At 43.2% G+C, this 24048-nt stretch overlaps 1 protein-coding gene across 7 annotated transcripts in view; it reads left to right on the forward strand.

Annotated features, from left to right (window-relative positions):
- LOC309701942 (adhesion G protein-coupled receptor L3) overlaps positions 1–24048 on the forward strand; it is a 276705-nt gene that overhangs the window by 4440 nt on the left and 248217 nt on the right. For all 7 annotated transcript variants that reach the window (XM_082526287.1, XM_082526283.1, XM_082526284.1 and 4 more), the window contains exon 2: positions 23207–23295. The gene's annotated coding sequence lies outside the window, so the exon portion shown is untranslated. The remainder of the gene's footprint in view (positions 1–23206; positions 23296–24048) is intronic.

Below are 24048 nucleotides of genomic sequence, written 5' to 3' on the forward strand. Positions count from 1 at the left end.
ACCTTTAAATCCATTGTCAAGCATTATCAAGCTGTCTGCTGCGACAGGGATATTTTAAACCGTCGGTGCTTGCTTGTTTTTGGCACCCCGAGGCACGGCGACTGAACGGCAAACGGAGGAAGATCCTGAGCTGTTTGTACACGCTCGTCTCTTAAAACCCCGACACGACGCTATGTTGACATCAGTGTTAACTTAAAGTGATGTTAAATTCCAGGAGAATAGTTTGGTCTTTGGTGATTGGTTCAGTGGAGAAAAAAAACACACACAAAAAAATCTCCTTCCCACACGGAAATCGGTAAGCGTTGGAGGCGCTGCCAGACTGGAAATGGAAACTGAGATTAACAAGTTGAGAGTTGTGTTTTCTGTCAGTCTAATGACTGCAGCTGTCCATTGTTTTGGGGCTCCTGGAGATACGACAAAATATCTGAAGCTTTAGAAAGCCTTGTGATTTTAAAACCGTGTTATCATCCAAGATGATGGCTGTGCTTTGATATTTGCTCATACTAAAAGTCTGGGGGCTTACTTACTGTACAGTACAGAAAGAGCCCTGCTGTACTGCCCACTGATATTTTTGCTATGTGCTATTTTTGGGGGGGGAAAGGTCCGAAAAGGCTATGAAGAGTAAATCTAGTGAGGAAAAGGTGCTCTTAGTCCAGAGTTCTGTGGGCTTGCTGAGGCTAACTGCTCCCCATGGAGCTCCCACTAGAATTACATGCCCTCATAAGCCTTCTGTGGTCATACTTGCACCACCAATAGGAAAGCTCAATTGATGTAATAAACAGCTGGGGGATAGCGCAGCAACATCTATAAGAACGAGCTGGGTGAAATCATGACAATGACAGTCATTGCACACCTTAGTAATAATTCTATTCAGCTTTATTTATGCAGTGCCAAATCCCAACAACAGTCATCTCAAGGTGTTTTATATTGTAAGGTAAAGACCCTACAGTAACAGAAAAAACTCCCACTGTGAGGAAGCACTTGGAGACAGCGGGAAGGAAAATCTCCCTTTTTAACAGGAAGAAGCCTCCAGAAGAATCAGGCTCGTGGAGGGATGGCCATCTGTTGACAGGCTGGAGATGAGGGGAGGGAGACAGGACAAAGACACACTGTGGGACAAAGAGCCTGAGTTTATACCTGGCTAGTACTAGGTTAAGCCTTCATAACTGCCTTCATTCTCACAGCATGGAGTCAACAAGGTGCTGCGAATATTCCTCAGATATTTTGGTCCGTGTTGACATGAAAATGACAGCAAATCTACGAGGCATCCCAAAAGATCTCTATCGGACTGAGATCTGGTGATTCGATGTTATGTTCAAGGAAACAGTTTCTGCAGTCATGGAGGGATAGGCATGATCAGCAACAGCATTCAGGTGACGGCCGGATTTCAACAATTTGATTGGTACAAGTAGGTCCAGAGTTTCAGCTGCTCCAACAGTACAGATTTTACACCTGATGGTTTTCCTGATGTAACCATCCCGTTTATCCTAACTTTTGAGCCGCACTAGGAAGTGCACTAGCTAGTGAACCCCACCTGAGGCTGGATTTGTATCTCCTGGTCTCAAATCAGAGGTCTTTCGCATGTAAGGCAAATGTGTTAGCATGGAGACAGCATGGAGGAACACCCTAAAGTACTTAAAGTGTGTCAGGAAATTATCCCCCCACACCATTGAACCACCAACACCAGCCTCAACCGATGGAGCCATGCTTTCATGTTGTTTACGTCCAAATTCTGACGTTACCATCCGAATGTCATAGCAAAACTCGAGACTCATCAGTCCAGGCAGCGTTTTTCCAGTCTTTTCTGTTGTTAGCTGGTAGGAGGGTCACATGTAGCCCATCTGGTTTCAAACCACAGATGCACTAAATGGTTAATTAGATGAACATATAGTGTAATTAGCAACACTTGGTTCTTTGGACTGCTGGTCAGCACTGATTCTGCAGCTTTTGTATGCAGGTTGACACAGATGTTTGAAGAGTATACCTTTTTTCCTACCTATCATAAGCATAACTCAGAACTGCATAAAATCCATGACAAGTGTGTTTTTTAAAATAAGGACACTACAGAAGAAGAGCTTTCTGAATTCTCATAAAGGCTGTCTAAGTGATGGATTTAAAAAACCTATTTTGCAGTCGAATGATTGTTTATCCCTGCGGCTGGATGCTGACGTGCTAAGCATCACACGAACATCTTCAGGGAGTTTTGTATTTGGTGGCTGATTTTTCTCCTGTGTGTTTTAAATGATAGGTAGCTGTGTCTCCTGTATAATCCTATAAACACACATATGTAGTCTAGATACAGTTTCCAAATGTGCAGGGGTTTTTTGTCTTTACTTTATTTAAACCTGTTTCCTTTAAAAGTAAATAAAGAAATCACCAGCTGGCCACCCGCTGGAGCGGATTCACATTCCTCAGGGCTCTTGGTTTTTCAAACGTCCCCAAGACTGGAGTTATCATGCTGTTAGGAGTGAGACAGGTCAGTCTGCTGGGGCCCTTTCTCTGTCAGGAATGTCACACAAGAAGAAAAGCAAAGGCTGAAAAAAAAAAAAAAAGGAGGCACATGGCCACGGAAAGGTCCTTGAGGTCCGTGCCTCTCAACACTTTAGCTGTCCTGTCTCATAAAGAGCTTGGACACAAAGGTTTTGACACAAGCTTTCACAACCCCATGAACACTAAACTGTAGGAAATGGGGTTAGAGTTGAAATGGAGACTTCAGCTGGTGCTCGATGGAAAGGACGGACAATTAGTTCCCTGATTCTGCGTAGCTGTGGAGACAGTGACCCCGGTGTTTGAGAGCATTTTAGATGCCTTTTAAAATGCCGCTATAGTTGTAGGATGCAGGGAAATGCATCAATATTTGTTACGTCAAGAGCAAAGTTTTAGCAGAGGTTACTCGAGGAAGGGTTTGAACGCAAGGCATCAATATTATCTTTTTTGTGTATTTATTGCAGTGTAGAAACATAACACTTTTACCATTTTTTTTAGATATATAGTAAAATACATGTCAGAAAAACACAGGGTGAGGCAAAAACATCTATTTCTGGATTAGTGAGTTCATCTGGTATTTAGTAAACCCGACCAATTTTCCAACAATGCACCTGTAGTAGCATCATTTTCTGATTTCTCAGGATATTTTGCAGTTTCCCTACATAGAAACTTTGCTTATGTGGGTGTTAATATAGCTGGGTGGTCTGCCTCAGTGTCTTTGGCAAATTATCTTAGAGAACAGTGCAAGCTGGTTCATGTGCTGCTGTTGATAACTCTGTCACAACGTAGGCCTGCTTATATTTCCACAGGAGCACCCTTTCATAGTATTATTTGCTAAATTGTATAGAAAAGAGTGGGTGGGCACGCCCCCGTTCATCTGGTGAATAGGAAAAGGACGTTGAGCAGTTCTTAGGTAGGCAGAAGATCACCGGTTGCATGTGAATTCGACTGTTGCTTCAGTGTTGCTTCCGCTCCCGCACTGGCGGAACACCCCAGTCTTCGGCTGTGCTTTGAATTGCCCTGGCATGTCACATTAATTTATGCATTCAATTTTAATAAAGGCCTGCAAGGCTGGTTCGCTGTCAAGCTCGAGTTTATACGTTACCGTGACCGGTGTCAGTGCGCTTTAAAAAATTCTTATGTTTTTCAGACTGCAGTTTTAATTATCTGCAAGCCAACCCTGCACCCTTAATTTGACACTTAGTTAAGTTGTCCCTGGGGGGGTCAAAACACTTAGCAGGCACATTTTAACACTCAACAACCTCTGCAGGCACAGATACAAAGACTGCATGACAAGAAGGCGCGAGCACAAAACATTAACTAGCTTCCGCAGATATAAATGCAGAATGCGTGCTTTCTGTTTTTCTTGTAATGCTTGCAGATAAGAGCGGCTGCAGTACATGACCACTGAACAGCAGAAGAGTCCAATCAGTCGCTACTTACTTGATGAAGTAAGCACTCACTGGATCTGTATCTCCATAAAAAGCGGTTTCTCGTACGGCGCTGTTAACACGAGGCCCACGATGGCAGACCCGGACCGGGGAAAATGAAGGTTTAAGAGGGAGGGGGAAAAAGGATAGATTCTTGTCTGGAGTGCAGATATGGACCCAAAAATGTCAACTTAGCATTTAAAGCAAGCCAAGCCACTCTTACGACCCTGTCGGTGGTGTTAAAAGGTATCCAAAAGCTATCAAACTGACAAAGCCTGACGGAGCCGCAGTACATCAGCCTCTTTACTACTCTGTAAAATCTGATACATTTGTCTATGTGCATTTTATAGTATAGCACCAAAGTTTTTTTGCTACTATATCGATAGCTTTCTTTTGTTCTGAAGTCCCCTCCTCAACCCCTTCCTTTGTGAACTTTAGACGAGGGAAGAGGATTTCAAACAAAGATGCAATGCTTCTCTGAGACCGAAGCCCTAAAAGAAGTTAATTTATGGCCTGTTTGGGAGGCAGGTTTGGGCTTGAATACATAATAAGGTAGTGCACCTGCAGCCGCATACAAATGAATGGAAATGGACGGTTAGTATTTACGCCTCCCTAAACCATCGGGACCTCCTGATCTGACCACTAATTGGCCAGCAAAGAGAGATGAAGATAGCTTCCTTGTTCTCTGGCTGCTGTATCTGCAAATATCAGGTGCAGATTTGCACATAACAACTTAGCCCCCCTCTCAGTCTAGCCATTTGAATAAAAAGGGGTATCGCTAAATGGTTGGTTGCATTCATGTTTTTTGATGATGAATCAAGAAATAAACCAGGAAGTGATATAAAATTAACAATACAGTCGTTCCTCGTTTATCGCGGGAGTTACATTTTAAAAATAATAGGTGAAATCTGCAAAGTAGCCAAGTTCAAACCTTTGTCCAGTATTATATTACAATCCGAAAAATACGTTAACTTGTACCTTCCTTTAGCATGTCCAGAAGTCCTACTTTTTGTGCAATGGTTAGCATCTTCCACTGCCTTTTGGGTGCTACCGCAGGTGCCTTTGATGGTGCAAAACGTTTCGTAGACATTGTTGTGTTTGTTGAGGAGAAAACTTACAAACATGCGGTACAGCACTTCGGAGTCGCACTGCTAGTGATCGAAGATTTTTGTAAAGTTGCCAAGCTGACCCCATTCTGTACTGTACAGGAGACACGGCACAGAGGAGATTGTTTGACGGTGGTCTACAGCCGATTGGGACGCAGAACACAATACACTGTAATAAAAAAAAGCAAAAAAATCCGCGAAACAGTCAGGCCGCGAAAGGTGAACCGCGTTATATCGAGGGACAACTGTACTCGTCTCTTGAATCCGTCCTGCAGTGTTAGAAAGCGAACCCCGGTGCTTTGACAGTCCTCTCTGAGTCAACTTGGCGACAGACTTTGCGTTGATGGGAAAAGACCCCTGTGCTCAGTAAGGGACATCGGTTTGCCATGACCGGCTTGAGGAGTGAGGAAAAAAGACAAAAGAGAATGAGGATGTATGCGGAGAAGTACTCAAGGAGTTTATGGCAGTGAGGATTAAAGTCCAGCCCTGAGGATGGTCTGAAGCTTGTTTTTAAAGGTAAAGAAGGTGTCTGCCTCCTGAATCCAACCTGGGAGCTTGTCCCACAGAAAAAGACCCTGATAGCTAAAGGTGCTTCCGCCAACTCTAGAAGTACCACAAGTAATTGGGACCTCTGGGCACAGACGTGTACATGTGCCATTTAAACGATGTCGAGTTTGGGTTGTTTCGTCTCCTTAAGCTCTCTGTTTGTAGCTGTTTTGAGCTTCTTTGTTGTGAGGCACTGAATCGCCTGCCCGCCTGGCACAGACGAACCCTCCGACCCTCGGGTCCTCGGGCTCAAGGCTAGTATGCCGGTTCAGGTATCTATCCACGCTTCAGTTCAACATCTTTGAAAAGATCCGAGCAAACTGAAAAACATAAATTTTAATAGTGTTACGCTGTTATCTGTGGGTTATAAAAAAATCCATTATAACATTTTTTTTCTGACATGCTTTCAGTTCAAAAGAGCTTGTAATTGAACACAAAACATGAATGCCTCGCAGAAATGTGCATTACAATATCCTGCTTAATGTTTTTAAATTAAAATACCATTTCTCCATTCATACCTGATAAGATTTCCTGAGAGTAGACGCTATTTTTTTTCTTTGAAGGCAGATAATTAAAGTGTTTTCATACACGTGGATAGCTCCGCGCTGAAAGATTTATGCTTCTATCGCACGAGGGTCGTTTTCTCTTTTTCTTAATTAAGAGAGGGCATATTTGTCATTTATTAAACCAAGGTGAATTCGTGGAGTTCATCAAAACCTCATTCCATTTGCAACTTCAAAATGTATTGCAGCATTTTAGCGTCTCCTCTCTGAGCTTGTGACTTAAATTGATTTTTTCCTAATCGATGGCACGGGATTGGGTTTAGGAGCGTGGGAGTAGGAGGGGGCCGGCGCTGCACCTCAGCCAGCAGCTTCCTCGGCGGTAGCCCCCCTTTTTTTGTTTTTGTTTTTTTATTCCCGTCTTTATGAAGCTTTGCTCGCAGGGAATGGCGCATTTTAAATGTGCGCACCTGCAAATCCCCACTTTATCTCAGGTTGGTGTAATGACAGCAGAACTGTGTATCTACTGGCAAATATAAACTTCCCTGCCAGCCCTTTGTCACCTCTGGAATGGAGATGACTGAATTGATGCACCGCCCCAATGGAGCAAAACCGTTTAAATGACAACACATTTTTGTCTCACCTTGAACCTAATTGACTGCCTGAAAGCTGGCGTTTGAAAAGTGCTGACAGCGTGACTCTTCTTGTTTGGAAACGGTAGCTATTGACAGCGCCTGTTCTGTGTTGTTTTCCGACTTCCTGTCACACAGGCATCTGTATTTCATATTCACAAGTGAGAATGCATTGTGCCTTCGGAAATAAAAGGTTTTGTGCTTTGCGGATGGTTCATTCCAGACATAGAAGGCTCATGTTATGGGCTTGATGTCGGTAGGCATTAGTATGTATCACATTCCTGCAGGAAGGAGAAGAGCAAATGTAGCCTAACTATTCGAGGTCCAATTAAAAAATGCAGAATATTATTTAGCCACTTTTTTTCTCTTCTTTGCAGTCTAGTTATTATTTCAAGAGGTGCTTGTTAACAAGACACCTGATGACAAGTAGGTTGATGACCCAGGTGTCCACCGGGGTCTCTGTCAGTCATGACAGCTCAGTGACTGGGTAACAGTTATGCTGTCACTGTAAAAAAAACAGCCACCCCCGTCCTCCTCTGATTCCACTCGTACATTGGTCTCGCCTGTGTGATGTCGAGCTGCCTTGGCGAAATGGTGGCAACAGTGGGATTTCTTAGAAGGGAGCCACAAGACTGTAATCAGTCATTATGTCAGAAGCGAGCCCCATGAGCCCCGCTCCGGCTCATTCAGCCAAATAATAAGCAGCAGATAACGGCACTGGCGTGCAGGCAGGAACAGAGCCCCCGTGGGCTACGAGCTGGAGAAACGGGGGTCTTTTGCTTGTCGCCTGCATGCGCAGAGACCTCACCTCGGTTCGAGGGCCGTATCGGGCGTTTTATGTGGCGTGCAGAATTTTTCACCCCTCTCTTCCGTTACGAGCAAACACATCTCGGGGGTCCTAATAGGCGACGTGTGCGATCAGTTAAGAAATCGACACTTTGTGTCCCTTTTGGTAATTTTCAGCATTTCGCCTAACGACTGCAAGTAGAAATGTGACTTTTTAGCTGCGATGTGGCTAAAAACGCAGAGCAAAAATGTTTTCCTTCTTAGTTAAGTTCTTATTTCAGATGTAGTACTACAGATTGTGCACACAGATGAATTTAAACGATGTTGTTTCCTCACGTAATCCAGTCTTTTTGTAATACTTCTTAATGCAGTACATTGAAAGCCTGATTCTGTCCTGATGGAGGCTGGTTGGAGACACAAATACCAGAAGCAATAAAGAAAATAAGCCCAGTAGGGTTGGGTCCCCCCCTCCCTTTCTCTTTACCCGACAATGTTTGATTTCTATTATTTTTGTATTTAAAATACACATTGGATTATTGCCAGTAAACCAACCTAAACGCAGCCACAGATGGCATCCATAAAGCCGTTTTTGTTTAGTTGTTTTCCAACGTGCAATTTCTCAAATGCCACCACAGGACTGCAGACTATGTGATATTGAATGATGAAACAGCCTCCCTCCCCCCTCCTCTTCGTAAGCCCAGATCGCTTCAGCCCCCCCCCCACCCTCTCGGAGTTTTGTCATTCCATAACAAGGGTCACAGGCTCCCATTGTCTCATGCTCTAACATTCCTCAGCATGGTAGTATTGACTGGTTCTGCTGGGTGAGCGGTGCCATATAACATCCATACATCACGGGGAAGGCAGACTGACAGACAGTGGGAGTTGAGATGTCAGATCGGCTTCTCCAGGCAAATGACATCCACTCCCCTTCCTGCTCTCCACAGTGATTCTCTATCTTCTGACAGTGTGCGCTAGTTGCGAGCACCGAACCTTCCCCACATCCCCTCCACTTCTCTGTTCCTCGCGAGAACACTTGACATGCTTATGATATAAATTTTTCTTAAGGGTGGATGGCAGAGGAATAATGCTCCCTCCAATTAATGCGTTTGAAGCTGTTCAGAACATACAGTCATGCAAAGATGGAAACGTTATTTGTTCACTGACTTCCACATCATAATTGGTTCACTACCCTGTGCATGCAAAGATTGATAGCTAGATTAATCTCATCAAAATGTTAAGCTTTTATAATCTTCTCATGGACCCCTTTTAACCCTCTCATACATAATAAATGCAGCTAAAAGTCAGGTTGACATGGAGCAAATAGCTTAACACAGTAAGCATGCTAGTCCTGCTTGGGGAAATTGTGAAACTGCAGACAACTGAGTTAACTCGGGTCAATGTAGGTCAACCCTTTGTGGAATTCATTTTGCCCTTAATGATTAATAAGGTAGTAGTTATTGCTTTGGAAGCAATCAGTGGAATGCTGGAGCTCGGCAGTCATCTGTAATCCTGTTTTATTGCACCTGCTGTTGTCTTTTTCTAATATTTCTGTGTGCTGTGCAGTTTCCGCTAATGAACAAGCCGTCATCGATCGGTATGGACAACAAGGATCACCTTGTTCTGCCGTTGCCCGACTGTTCAATCCCGAAGCGTTTTTGTCTCGTCTTGAAGAGACAATCCGCCCCTTTTGACAGCGCCAAACCAAAGGTCCATTTAGCGTGAGTTGTGCTGTCACTCATGAGCGCTCTGAAAGGTTAGGCTCCTGTAATCTTGTTTATGTTTTTGGTCAGTAGTAAGCCTCCCTAAGCCAGCTTTGTGTCAAACACAGCTGGAGAGGCCTTTGCAATTGCAGCAGTGCAGAAATAATTGGTCCAGCAGCTTGGATGCAGCCATGACACACAGGTAATTTGGTAATTTCTGTCTCTCAGCTGGTGTTATCAGTGTTGGACGCCGCGTGTAAATAAAAAAAATTAGCTTCACACTTTTTCTGTCGCTTTGATAGGAATTAAACACGACAAACAAGGTTTTGCGGGTTTTCCGATTGCTTTCTGAGGTCACAGATTCCTGTTGTGATAATAATACAGGAGTTAAAATGAAGCAGCTAATATCATCAGTGTCTCGACCTCTTTTTCCATTTCTTGGTGCTGTTGTACACATCCAGTCACCAAACAGCTGGACGATAACCAACCTTCAATAATGACGGGTCCTTCATACGTGATGCCATGACATTCCTGTGGGAAGCCTTTTTCCCCTTTGAATTTAGTCCTGATGACTTGGAGCAGGATACATCCAGCTGATGGAGAAATTTGGATTGGAATGTCCATAGAAACCACTTTTAATTATACTGGCAGTAAAGGTTGAAACTGAGTTGGAATGAAGTGCTTTTTGTGCATCGATTTTTTCGCCCTGCATCTCCAGACGCCTCTGAGGGAGGCAGAGACAATTGTAACCTTCGCTATCGCTGCACTGCAGACAAACAAGGTGGGCTTCGTGTATGACTTTCCTGCTTCTTTTTCTTTTTTAATACAATAAGAGCATGCACATCAAACAATGCTTTTTATCCAATTAGGGAGTACAACTGAATTGAAAAGGAACTCAGGTCTGGAAAGATGCCACCTGAGCACTTTATCTCGATGGGGTTTTGATGATTTTTGTGATCTGTTTTGACATCTGACAAAGTTTGGCCAACCGTTCGTGGGGATTTTTGTAACTTGGATGACAACGTGTGACAAAACTTGTGGATGGATCCCTCGAGTTCTTTCTGCACGTTTACCCTGAGGATTCGTGCCCATTTCAGACACGGCGTCTGGTGATCTCACCTGGGTATCTGGAGAGTTACTGCCACCTTGAGTGCCCTCGGGTTCTCGTAGGAGTCCTGTCCGACTCAGCTGTGGTACACGACTCTAAAAAGAGCTTTTACGTCGGAGTCAGACGACAAGTGTATCTTTTGTTTGCCTGTTTTCAGATGACGCTTCCTCCTGTTTTCTTGAGAACTTTTCCCGACCGCGAGCTTTGCACAGTCACACCAACAGATGCGGCAATTCGTCATGCATAAGAAACCCCACTCTGGCAGCCATCTGTCTGGTTGTGTCTGTTACCATGCACCGGCAGTTTGTTTTCATATACAATTTTAATGGAATTCAAAATATGCTGAACCAATCTTACGACCTACAAGCCTTGTTTTAAAATTTCATTCTCGACCTATGCGTAACCCATGTAACTGAAACCGAGAAAGATGCTGACAGTCAACAGTTTCTGAGACCTGTGGAAAGCTTTGCCATTTGGTGTCTCGCTATCCTGTTACCTCAGCTGCGTGGATGGAACAAGTTATCACTCCCAGTTAAAATGTTGTCTGGTCCACAAACCCGATTCCTGGAGGACCAGCATCTTTTCTTATATTTCGCACGGACCAGCAGCTAGTCCGTCTCAGACATATTTTAGGCAAGAGCTGCCTGGGCTGAGTGAACACTTCATATTTAGGGCACTTAATGCCAACCACTCACTTCCTGTGAAGTCCGTGGAAAATTAATTGGCCATCACGAAAACTCTGTAGTTAGGAGTTGTGCAGTGTTACAGCAGAACTAGGGCCTGACCCATATTATCTGCTGATTTTAGCTATTTGCCAATTTCAGTCGTTTTAGGGGTATGTTGGCGACATGCGTTTGTAACACCATAAACACAAGTTGACATATAGGTATATATAGTCCAATATAGCTGATTTTTAACTTATTAAATGGTAAATGGACTAGTTCTTATATAGCGCTTTTCCACTCTTCTGAGCACTCAAAGCGCTTTACACAACTTGTGCATTCACCCATTCACACAAGCACAACTGACATTCACACACATTCATACTCCGATGGATGCATCGGAGAGCAATTTCGGGTTAGTATCTTGCCCAAGGATATTTGGCATGCAGACTAGGGGAAGCCGGGAATCGAACCACCAACCTTCCGATCAGTAGATGACCTGCTCTACCACCTGAGCTACAGCCACCCATGGTCGTAGTTTAAGAAGGATTACGGTTAATGAAAGGGAAATTGCAGGTCTGTGGCTGGAGGTGAAATGTTGTCTTTAATTGATAAAGTCAGATATCCAACACAACCATCCAACCATCTATAGTTGTAAACCTATAGATACAAAAAACTAATCTTAACACCACATTTGTCGCTATTCCATATTCACTTCATTGTACAATTATTATCACATTATAATAATAAATAAAAGGGTAAAATGTACTAATTTGAAATGTGAGCACATTGGAAGAACTCGTGAAACTCTGGAACATTGGATAGTTATACAATGCTATTTCTTTTTAAAGTATTTTAATTTAAATGTTCAGTAATTTATTTTGGCTAACTTTGCACCTGGCAGCTATTACATGTTTCGTAGTTATGGGAAATGAACTTTCACGAAGGATGAATACTTGGTTATGTCGGAACGCTTTTGGGGCAAGACAATTAAAACACATGGTCGTAGTTTAAGAAGGATTACGGTTAATGAAAGGGAAATTGCAGGTCTGTGGCTGGAGGTGAAATGTTGTCTTTAATTGATAAAGTCAGATATCCAACACAACCATCCACCAAGCAAACGGCAAACACTTCGTTGTGCACTGAGGATATTTGGCTAAACCAGATGCAGTGTTTGCTTTTTTTGCATTTACCGAAAACAGGTAGATATGGCACATGTGCTGCCTGCATCAAAGAGCAGCTTTTACATCAGTATGTCTTCAGTTTGCGATTGAACAGATTGCTGCTCACGTCCATGATATTTTCTTGTTTCTTGTCAGTGACAGTCTGGCATTACAGGTGGGTTTTGGGGAGGAGGGGTTAAAGGCACTTTTAGATTGTATTGTAAAGGTTATCCTTGTTTTGTTCAATACCCCGTAGAGAAAATGCATGTAAGGTAGAGAATCTGTGCCGCCCTGTCTTCTAACTTTTTTTTTGCCCAGACTAGCAACTGGGTTTTTTTTTCTTCATTTCACTGAATCCAGTCACATTTGGTCTTTGCAGGTGGCCTGATGAAAACTTGGAGCTTATCTCCTCCTGTGCTGGCGAAGAATTAAACCTGTTTCTACAGCCCATATAGTAAGATAAAACAGTCCATCGCCACATGGTACCGCAGAAGCATGGAATAGAAATAGTAATAGAAATATGCTCATCATTATTTGCTGGGCTTTTTCTCCCCTCAGGGCTACATGTTTAATATGACCCTACAAATGTGATTTAGCTGGCAGGTAGCCTTGGGACTCGGAGGAAGAGACCTTTGCCGCTCAGTACGTGGCAACATTGTATCTAGGTTAAGGTTATCGGCTGATAGTGGATATTTTGAGCAGCAGAGGAAATCTTACAGAAGAGGCGCGTTATCGGGAGTTGAGGGGTTTTAGCTTTGCACGAAGGACAAACAGCACATACAACAAAAACCTTTCAAACTCGCTGGTTACTTTCCCGTTCTCTGTGATAATTTGCCGTTTGATCCCTTCACAGCACCTACCCGCATCTTCCCTGTAAACGTTGTGTTGCCGAGCATCAAATTCCAAAGACGTGTTTTCCGTCAACTCTCATCCCACCCCGTCTATATTCATCCCCGATTCAATTACTTTTTTGGATTCAGCGGAGACTCGTTCTATGCTATATTGCTCTCCGATGCGTTTTGCCACCCCACAGATTTATGTCGGAGCTGAAGGATGGCTGTCCAATTTTCTGCATGGATAGCAGTGCTGGTGGCATTGTGTCTGTGTGCGCGCGTGTGCGTGCGAGCGTTTTAAAAGCTCTTGTCAGATGTGCGTTAAAGACGTATGGACCACACTGTCGTGCGATTCTTCCGCGCGTTGCCCATTTCTGTCACATCCTGCCGTTAGCTTGTGTATCACAGTGGTTTGTCATGCGAGTTGCTTTGATCTGTCTGTGTACGCGTGCGCGCTGGTGTGCGTTGTGCTGTCACTTTGTTCCTCCTTGTAAATAAGGCGAGAACGCCGAGCTGGAAATGAGTCAAAGCACTTACATTAGTTGTTGAAGTGTTTTGGAGAGTAACTGATGGTGTACGTTGGACTTTAGGCCTTGCTGCATATTGTGGATGGATGAAATGGAAATCAAACTGTGCTATATTATGATGAAGTGTACAACTGCGCACTTGTCCCAGTGCAGATTAAACCATCTGCTTGTGACTTTCTGACTGCTCCCCGCGTGACCTGAGACTGTGCAACGAACATCAAAAAACATGAAAAACATGAAATGCAACTGCACAAACAAGCACTTTCTGTATTCCTTTGGTAATTCCTCAGCTATTGTGTTCATTTCCACCTCGATATGTTTATTAGTGGACTCGAGTTGCTTCTTATTTACGTGACACCTTTCTGGACACGCACACCTACTCTGAAGGGTCTCGGTGCAGTTATTTTGGTCCTCACTCGAGTCCAATTACTGTGGTTACATGTGCACATAGAGGAGGAGTGAGGAGTGTTTGTCCTCTGGGCCTCACCTGTAGGGTGTAGAACCGCTGCCTCAGTTCATCCACTGTCTAAAAGGAGCTGTTTTAGCTCCCGTCCCCCTCCTTTTATCTAACGTTCATCAAATTGATCAAAAGGTTTCCACAGCAGGTAGGTGGGACACCCGCTGCGGGAGATAGCCATATTGGGAATATCCACTCTCACTGACATCATACAGAACCAAGCGAAGAAAAACCTGTCAGAAGCCGCTTTTGGAGCATTTAGACCCTGAGCTTTTGTTTAAGATGGCTACATTGTTACATAAATAAAGACAAGGCTCACATGCCCACTTTATTCATCCACACAGAGACCTGTTGGTCCACATTAAACCCAGTTTTTAGCTCGAGGAGTCAAAGTTATCAGCGCAGAAACTGTAGACAACCTCAATCTGTCACATATCAGTGGACAGCTCCCCAGCGTGAGGTCACACAGCCCATTACTGCGGCGATGCCATTATGTCTTTCTCTGTAGTCAGAGTGAAAGGTTGCCGTGCCCCCGGATGACCACCCCCACCTCACAGGGGTCCTGTGATATCTCGGTTGTCTCCTTCCAGGCCTGAATGGGCACATTGTGCTGCCGCCCGCTGCTGTTCTGCAGACCACTAGGTTCCTTCACACACACCTGTCAAGCCATGTCCTCGGCGCCTTGGGTACTGCGGCACTCCACAGCCACCCCCTCCTTCCAGCACACACATGATCGCTGAACCTTTGCACACCCGTAGAAACACACGCACGCACACATCCGAAAAGCAGTGATACATGAACAAATAATCACTTGGACCTATGTAAAGACGCGGGCGTGTATACACAGAGACACACACAATTGAATTTCGCCTAAACACAGAGCATGCATGCATTCACATGGAGCAGCACCCAACAAACACACACACACACACCGTTATAGAGTTGGAGTTTATTGGAAACACGCCTCGCTCGCTAAGCCAAAAGTTATATTCAGTGTGGAGCTCGGCTTCAGAATTCAGAAAGGGTCAAGTTCCATATTTGACTGGATGGGGACGGCAAGGGCAGGAAAGGTTGGTCGGGGTGCACGCATTTGCACGTGGGACCCCCTTCCCATTGCATTCAGGAGTAAATTACCTGTAACTCGATCCACAGGTTCAATCAGTTGCAGATTTTTGGTCTTGAAGCGGAGAGGAGGCCTGCTTCGGGGATAGCCACAGTATCCCTTTCTCACAGGGAAATACATATACCGTAGTTAACGTTAGCTCCGAAAAGATTATCCAGTTAAAAAGTAACTAATTTGAAAATGACTCATTAATTAGTTTTGATTAATTATTTTGGAGCTGCTATTTTCAATAGTACAAAAAGATTCGTGGCTCTGGAGAATTTTAAGGGTAATTTTCACAGTTTTCTGCTGTTTAGCAGTCTAAGCGATTAGCCCTGAGTCATTACAACTCTGAGAAAGCTGACAGGTTTAAGCTCTCAATCAGATCCAATTGTCTTTCACTTTTTTCTTGGGTTGCTTGGGTTTATTTTAGGACCTCTCATAGACTCAACAACCGGCCAATTTATCTAAAATCGTTCCAAAATGTCACGGTTCTACGTGACTTGACACACGCGGGAAAAAGCACCCAAGCGTGCGTCCTGATCTGTCGAACGCACTCCTCTGATTTATGACGTCTCATTTGCATCTTCCCTATCTGTCTCTCTCTCTCCGTGGCCTTGCGCCGGTAGCCCTTCACAGAACAAACGCGCCTCTGCGTGTGACATTATCATCAAAGAAAAATGCTAAATGCCTCGATTGTAGATGCACGCGCCGTGCACCCTCGTGAAGGACCTACGTGTCAAGTCCCACTAGTGTTACCCATACAATTTTCCCCTCTATTGACTTTTATGTTCTGTTGCAAGGTTGGTCATCATGGTGGGAATATATATGCATTCTAAATAAAGACGTGTGTGATAGTAATAATGATATTGCTCTACCAAGGTAAACAGCTCTGAAGAGGGAGTTGTGGTGTGAATGTGGTGTTTTGACAGCTTTATTTTTTGACCATAGGTTTTTGCACGTTTGGCGTTGGCTGCTTTTTTTTGTTTGTTTTTTAGAGAAGCCTCTCTGAGCTTGGCTTGTTGGTGAGATCATGTGATAACACAGAAATCTGGCTGTGGCTTGAGAAGCAATCTAGGGCCCGAGGACTACAAAAACATGATATTTACATAAATATTCAAACGCATGAGCCTGCATACACCCACGTATGAAAATTTAAAATCGAGGTGCCGCGTACCACTTTAGCTGAATGCTTTATACTCGAGGCTATGTGTTCATCGACTTGTTTTGTTTGTGCTTTTCTTTCCCCCCCCCCCCCCCCCCCCCGTTTTTTAATAAATATGTCCACAGACAAAAGCTCGCAAACAAGAGTACGCGTGCATGCGGCGCAGACTAACCTACAGACTCGTATCCCAGTGTTCGTCCCTCTCCAATTAAGACCAATTAGGGCCAGTGTATGAGAAGGTCTTGTGGGGATGCACTGTAGTGCTCAATGCTGTACATCCCTCATCATCTCTTCTCATTTGTATGCCAGAGCGGTGTGAGAGAGAAATGGGAGCTACAGGGAAAGCATAAAGAAGATGATAGAAATGATGAGGGCTTAAAAAAAAGAAAGGAAAAGGTGAGAAGAAAAGAACGGGGGAGTGGGTGAGGTGGGGTGGGGGTGGGGGGGATCTACGGCAGCTAAAGCAGGGATACAGAGAGGCGAAGAGGTAGCGAATTAGTGAGCCTCAACAATGAGGAAGCAGACACGTAACTATACATAATCTACCTGCAGTTGGCAGCTACCTCAGTCAATTGTTATCAGCTTCCCTTGAATTTAATGTGACCCTTGGGAGTGTAGATGCTGCCCATGCATTATAAATGCTGCCCATTGATTTCAGTTGGTGAGCTTTCCCTCCCCTCAGAACGAGCAGGCTCTGACTCACCGTGATTTCTTAAGTGACCGTGGTGTGCAGTATAATTCATTAAAATCGCGTTTCACGAACGGAGCCCTTGTTTTTATTTCGCAGTTTGACTTGTTAATTGTATCAGTGAGATTTAAGCACTTCAAAATCATCTGGATAATATTATAAGGCATATGAGGACCTATGGGGGTCTCCGTTGGTCTTTCAGCTCCGTCCGTGGATCAGGTTTATTCGGCACACCCTACGCTCCAGTTTCTGGTATTCCTGGGTTTGTTTGTAGCGTTGCCTTGCAGGGAGGGAGGCATGAATGCTAGGTTTCCCGGCTGAATATTGCAGTGCAGGGAGACCAGCAACACTACTTTACATCGCCTGTCCGTGGTTTTAATGCAATGGCCGATCGGTTATGTCACAGGTGTCGAACTCCAGGCCTCGAGGGCCGGTGTCCTGCAGGTTTTAGATGTGTCCTTGAACCAACACAGCTGATTGAAATGGCTAAATGACCTCCTCAACATGTCTTGAAGTTCTCCAGAGGCTGGTAATGAACTAATCATTTGATTCAGGTGTGTTGACCCACGGTGAGATCTACCTGCAGGACACCGGCCCTCGAGTCCTGGAGTCTGACACCCCTGGGTTATGCGAAGCTTCCTCCACACGGAGCCGCAAAAGTTACATTTGGTGAGTGTCATGGCACGTTATACTCGAAGTGCAGTTTACCTGAGGGTGCAAATGGAATCTTTATGAAGCCTGGTTATTTCTGTCTCCAAGAGCAGCTCATTTTAAAGTCCGTATAATCTATGAAATAGCTGCAAGTAGGCGAATAAGTACCAACATGGCGTATTACATACTTCACAGAGGAGTATGTAGGTTACTTAAGGCTGTCTGGGCTTGTAAAAGATGCCGCCATTTCAATACATTTTCTGTTCATTAGCCATATCTCCTTTGCCTTTGGCCCCGGCGTGCTCGGGCCGGCTTGTCAGTTACAGTGTCACAACTACAGGGTCATTTAATTTAAAGGCCTGCTCCGCCGATTAGAGCTTTTGTGGTGAGCCGCCGTGACTACTGTAATGCGAGTGTTTGGGTCAGCGATGGGCACAATAGCTTAGTTACTCTCGCTGACTTCCTCACTATTGCCTCTCTCTCTCTCTCAGCACATTTTCCACTTGGCTGATAAAATAAGCCACTCTTTGATGAGCTTTCGGCAGGCCGCGGCGTTGTGCTTCAATAAATGCTTTTATAAAGACACACCACAGGCTGTCGACTCGGATCAGTCATACAGCGGCCGCCTGCGTCCGCTTGCCGTCTCATATTGGGACGCCATGTCCTGATAACGGGTTGTTTTGATGCATGATGATAAACGGGTAAAAAATAAAAAGTTCTGTAATGGACAACTTTTCTTCAAAGTGATTTGTTGTCTATGTTAAGACAGTATGAATGCTTAGGTAACCAGGAGCTGTAGCAAAGACAGCAGAGAAGCAATCCATAGAAAGGAAGGCCACTGCAAATGTAGTTTTCCTTTTAATATAAACCCCACTACATTCAGTGTCTTGACGTATTTACATTCTGTAATATAGGACCATTTTATATAGTGAATCTCATTGTCTGGCACCGCAAGCAGGTAGAGTAGGCACTTTTCTTTAGCAGTGCTCACACAGTAGCTGTTCAAGCATCGCTTGCTGCCTCCAAAATTCTGGGATTTGTCCTGTTAAAGCACACTGATGTAGTCGGTGAGGCGGCTGTGGCTAAATCTACTTTGTCTTGTGCCGCTTGTGTTGCTTTCTCTCCTCTTATTTTTAGCTCTTGGTAGTTGGAAACAACACACTCGGGCTGAATGCTTTATCTGGGCAGGAACAACATAAGCTAGCAGTTGTTTTGTATGCTTTTGTGTAGGTGTGTAATTGCTTGTTCAGATTAAAGTGTTCTACATACTTACTTATACTGTATACATAAATACTAAACTAAATCTGCAATAGCCAGCTCTGTGCTCTTTGATTAATTCACTTTGCTGTTATCAACAGAGACTTTGTAGGATAATTAAGGCCGGGAGGTCAGCTCGTTTACTCGTCCTTTGAAGGAAAAGCTAGACAGCTGCCACCAGGCTCAAATGCACACTCACGAACGTGAGGAAAAATGCTGCTGCCATACACTAGAGTGTCATAAGGCCGGGATAGCTTGCACTGCTTGCACTTCCTTCTTTAGTTTTGTTAAAATTAACATTACAAACCACGGTGTAACCGTAAATCTTACACAGAAGAAAAGCACGGTTACACCCAATATTACTGTCAGGCGTGGTCAGAAATATGGCCTGCTGCTCTACAACCACACTCAGCAGTGATATTCAGCACACTGTACCACAATGAATCACTTTTGGGGTGTGAAATCAAATTCAGGTTTAAGTTCATGGCAGCGAAAGCTGGATAGTCATGCTGTGTTTCATCACTTTGTAATTTGGAAAGCACTCCTTTTGCCAAGGGGACTGAAAGGAAAAAAAAAGAAACAGGCTACAGTGGATAATGTAACAAAGAAAAGAAGCAGTTTTCTCTGTCTTAATGCAATGGAGTTGCTACATACTGTACAGAGCCTCCTTTTGCGCTCATGCGTTTCACCAATTGGCAATCATGCACTTGTGGATATCCAGTGAGCCTGGCTAGCTTTCTTGGCACTTCAACAAAATTCTTTTACTTTGCTTTCCCGGTGCCTCCTGCTCTAACTGGTGGCATATCCTTAGCAGCCAGTGAAAAGTTAATAACATTTTATTAACAAGTAACAATTATACCTATAAGTAACAAAAATACACTTTTTAGAATTAGAAATTCTTCCCTTAAATGCATCCCACTGCAAGGATTTACACACTACGGGGCAGGTTCAGGGCTGGTTTTGGGCAACAAAGATAAGAGATGAGAGGAGATGACTAGCAGCCAGCAGGTTGCTGCTTTGAGCATCTCTCCGAAACGACTGTTTCTGCACATGATTTCTGACAGAAATAGGCATATTTCCAGCTTTACCTTACAAGCCCCACTTTAATTGAGGTTCTTACAATAGTTGCAATAAAAGGAAGATGAAAATAATCAGTGAGTAAAGTTGCAGTGCCTGCGGTAAATGTAGCTCAACCTGTAAATAAAAGGATGAAATCAAAAAGCTGTTTAAAATTGTTGAATTTATTGCAGTCTGTTCAAATGAAGTTGATCGGTATAAGCTTGAATGGATACCAATCACATTATACTTAATTATTAATTATGCAAATAAAGACACCTTTAATTGTATATATTTCACATGTATTTTACTCAGATGTGCAGTTTTCTAAAAAAAAAAAAAAAAAAAAAAGTAAAAAAGAAAGAAAAAGAAAGTAAGAAAGATGCATTTTACTCAAAATTACTGCTTCATGTTTATTGAGGGTGAAATTAGAGGGTGGCTCAAAACCAGACACCAGCTCTGGTATTGGTTTTGGATCAATACCAGTGCGATCAGATCGATACTTTGTTTCTACAATGCAGCCCACTGAACTCTATTAAGTACATGTTGTTTTTTTGGAAATCACGCATTATGAAAACTGTCTGAACCGTTTTGTGTTGATTGTCAAGTCTGTTTTATTTATAGCTGATACACATTCCAGGACTCCAAATAACCCAGTTTCAAAATACATGAAAAGCCAAAAGATGTTACGTTTTGTTGCATTAACAAGATACTGTGGAAAGTACAAATCACACTGATTTAGTGGTCATTAAAGTGTTTTTAGAGGTTGCAAATAGAGGATAATTTATCACATAAATGACACATTTCTCTACTCTACATGAGCTGCCTTTGTAGGTTAAAACCCGTGGTATCGGTATTAGTATTGGTAATTTTGGCCCTGTAATTAGTTGGGATTGGTATCTGTATTGGTAATATTGGCCCCCATGTTTACTTGGTATTGGTATCGGTAATTTTGGCCTTGTAATTACTTGGTATTGGTATCTGTATTAGTATCGGTAATATTGGCCCCCGCGTTTGCTTGGTATTGGTATTGGTATTAGTATCGGTAATTTTGGCCTTGTAATTACTTGGTATTGGTATCTGTATTAGTATCGGTAATATTGGCCCCCGTGTTTACTTGGTATCGGTATTAGTATCGGTAATTTTGGCCCTGTATTTACTTTGTATCGGATCGATACCAAATCTGTAGTATCTCACAGCACTACTGTAAATGTACACTTTCTTATGTTTTGCTAGGCTGCTAATTGAGTGCAATCCTTTAAAAACTCATCTTTAAAGGAGCAGCTAATATATGGATAAGGTGGCATGATTGTTTGCAGTTAAAAAATGTATATGATTATGCAACACTGGTAAAGTAGACATTGGTAGTGTCTGTCTCCAACAAGAAAATTAGGTGATTTTCCAGATAATGCGTCGGTCATTCAGCCTTATGGATGTATATTTCTCTGTCCAGAACTCACTGATGATGTGTTGGAAGCCTCACCTCCCAACTACTGCCAGTACTTTAACACTAATGATTGGACGAGAGCAGTAAATTTGGCTCTGATAGTGTTTCTGCTGAGTGCGAAAGACCAAGGAGAGCAGCAAGGAGTTTATAAGAGGTAAATGTGTAAAATTAAAGCTCTGTCCAGTTGCTGTAATTACTGTTAATTAGGTTTGATCAGAAAAAGAAGTGAAATCAAGCGAAAGCACACGATGAAATCCTACCATACCGCCCAGAACATAATTTTTGCTTTCTGTTCTCAGTGCAATTGATTTCTCCTTTTTGTGCAGCAGTATGTGGTTAGGATTGTTGCAATATGGTGCGACCGTGCTCCTTTCCAAACACTTGCAGGCCTGCTAAATGACTGGCAGATGCTCTGTTGACCAAACTAGTTTCAGCAGTTCAGCTAAATTGACCTATCGCATCTGTTTTCTCTGCCAAAGTCTCAAATTTGATCAAACATAATGAACAGCAGATTTGATGAAGCACGTCCCCGGCACTTGTTCGAAAGCCAAGACCGGTTGGCCATTGTGCCTAGATAATATTTAGAAATTTGGCAATATAATTGAGAGCCATTCTTTTTCTTTTCATTTGCAAGCATCTTTGCACAATCTGACAGAAGTAAAGGAATCATTTCACTAAGTACCTTTTTTTTTTTATCATTGGCACACATGCACAAATTATAGACTCTCGTTTTCCCAGTGTCTCTGTCATTTTAAATCACAGCCAGTGCTTTTAAAAGAGACGTGGACATGAGGCGGACAACCCAAATAGGTGAGAGGAAAGGAAAAAAAGGTTGTTTTAATTAAGTCAAAAGGAAAATCTACCTAATTTGCATAGTAAACACAGTGCTACCGATTAATCCTTTTTCTTTTTTTTGTTTTTAGCTTATTATTCAAGACCATCCAGTGCCATAGACACCTCAATTACAAAAGCTTTGGTGCTCATCAGTTTTATGATTGCATGTGAGATTTAATTATAAATCATGTAATGATTGTTTTGCGTCACAATAACAAAGAGAACAGCTCGTCGTGTGTTTCATCAGGGATGCCGAAGAATTGCTCTTTCCCAGAACCGCTGAATGCCATTTGATTTTACCTCTGTGTGCATGCTCTTCATTAATACGTCTATAATTAAACCTAACCACTTCACCCCTCGCACACGGATATGGTGCCAGCACAGATATAAATTGAATGCGTTCAGTTGAAATATATATAGTGAACAGGGCAACGCTAAGGATGGGAGACGAGAAATCTCTGAAAGAAAGCACTCCAAAGATGGATTGATACGATGGCTAAAGAGGCAGGGAGGGATAACGAGGGGAAAACTGGAAAGTGTGAAAGGTGACTGGGGGAGGTTGCCATCAAAATGCTAATGTTGTGTGGGATATTTACTGCAGAGTGTTAATGTAGTTTAAAACAGGCTCTTTGTCCTGCAGCCCATCACCAAGCTCCTGTTGGGCCCTAATAAATCAGCCATTAAAAGCTGATGTGACCTGAATAGCACTTCATACAGCGGCAATCGGGCCGTAGCACCAGTATGAGAACCAGAAAGCAGCTGAAAAATTTATGAAGATGCCACTTAATAACGGTCGACCCAGAAGCGAGCAAAATAAAAAGTGTCTGTGTGATGTGGCTTGGAGAAAGTAACGCTTGGACTCCTTTTTTTTTTTTTTAATTTTTTGGTTTTTTTTAAGTAAATCTGTGTCATACAGTAGACGTGCAGATGCCTCTTCATGTTGGCAGACGTTAAAGGTTCCTGCCTTTTAATTGCGTCCCCTGTCGCCCGTTTGGAGAGAATACAGCGAGAGTCGGTGTGTTGCTCTAACATAAGTATGCCCTGCTCTAACTTTTGTGTTCTCTTCCAGGACAGGAAGTGCTTTCCCTATCTGGAATGTGATATACGGGATTTGTTCAGCAGCAGCACTCAAGGACCGCTCTCCTCTCTCGAACTGAGGTATTGTACACTTTTTATCAGCATTTCTGACAGCATCAGACTGTAAATGTACGGCGGCCCTGAGAGTTTAGACGCACTGCAGCTTAAGAAAACACCAGCAAATCGAAAAAAAAAAATGCTGCAAAAGCACACAAAAAGTCACAAATTCAATTCAACAACAGTTACCTCAAGGGACTCTATAATACTGTCAGGTAAAGACCCTACAATAACTCAGACTTGGCGACAGTGGCAAGGAAAAACTCCCTTCTAACAGGAAGAAGCCTAGGGACAGGAGGGGCAGTCATCAGCCGTGATTGGCTAAAGGCGAGGGGAGGAAGTTGGGATGAACGACACACTGTGGAAGAGACAAGCTAACAGTAAATGGCTAATAGCAAACACGTAGCTACAGCATTATATGAATGATATCTCTGCGTTATCATCAAAATAATGTTGGTCAACATCACAACGGACCAATCACAAACACTCAGTTAGCATTGGCGAAGAAGTTAGCTAATGCTATTAAAAGCTACCATAAGCAAACCGAAACGAGTAACCTAAATTTGGCGGACAGCAAAGCTAACTTGATAATATATTTATTAAAACACACGTTACCATGGCATCTTCTTATCGTTTACACCGGTGAATCCTACTTCTTTTAAGGGTGTCTCAGTGCAATTCTTCCCATGTTTTGGTTGCTATCATTTTTGCAGCTGGTCCGTCACACTATCGTCTCCCCAAAAACACTTTTATTTTGTGAGATTTTTTTTTCCTACT

Source organism: Aulonocara stuartgranti (genome assembly GCF_965226115.1).
Source record: "Aulonocara stuartgranti genome assembly, chromosome: 3".
Classification (NCBI taxonomy): domain Eukaryota; kingdom Metazoa; phylum Chordata; class Actinopteri; order Cichliformes; family Cichlidae; genus Aulonocara; species Aulonocara stuartgranti.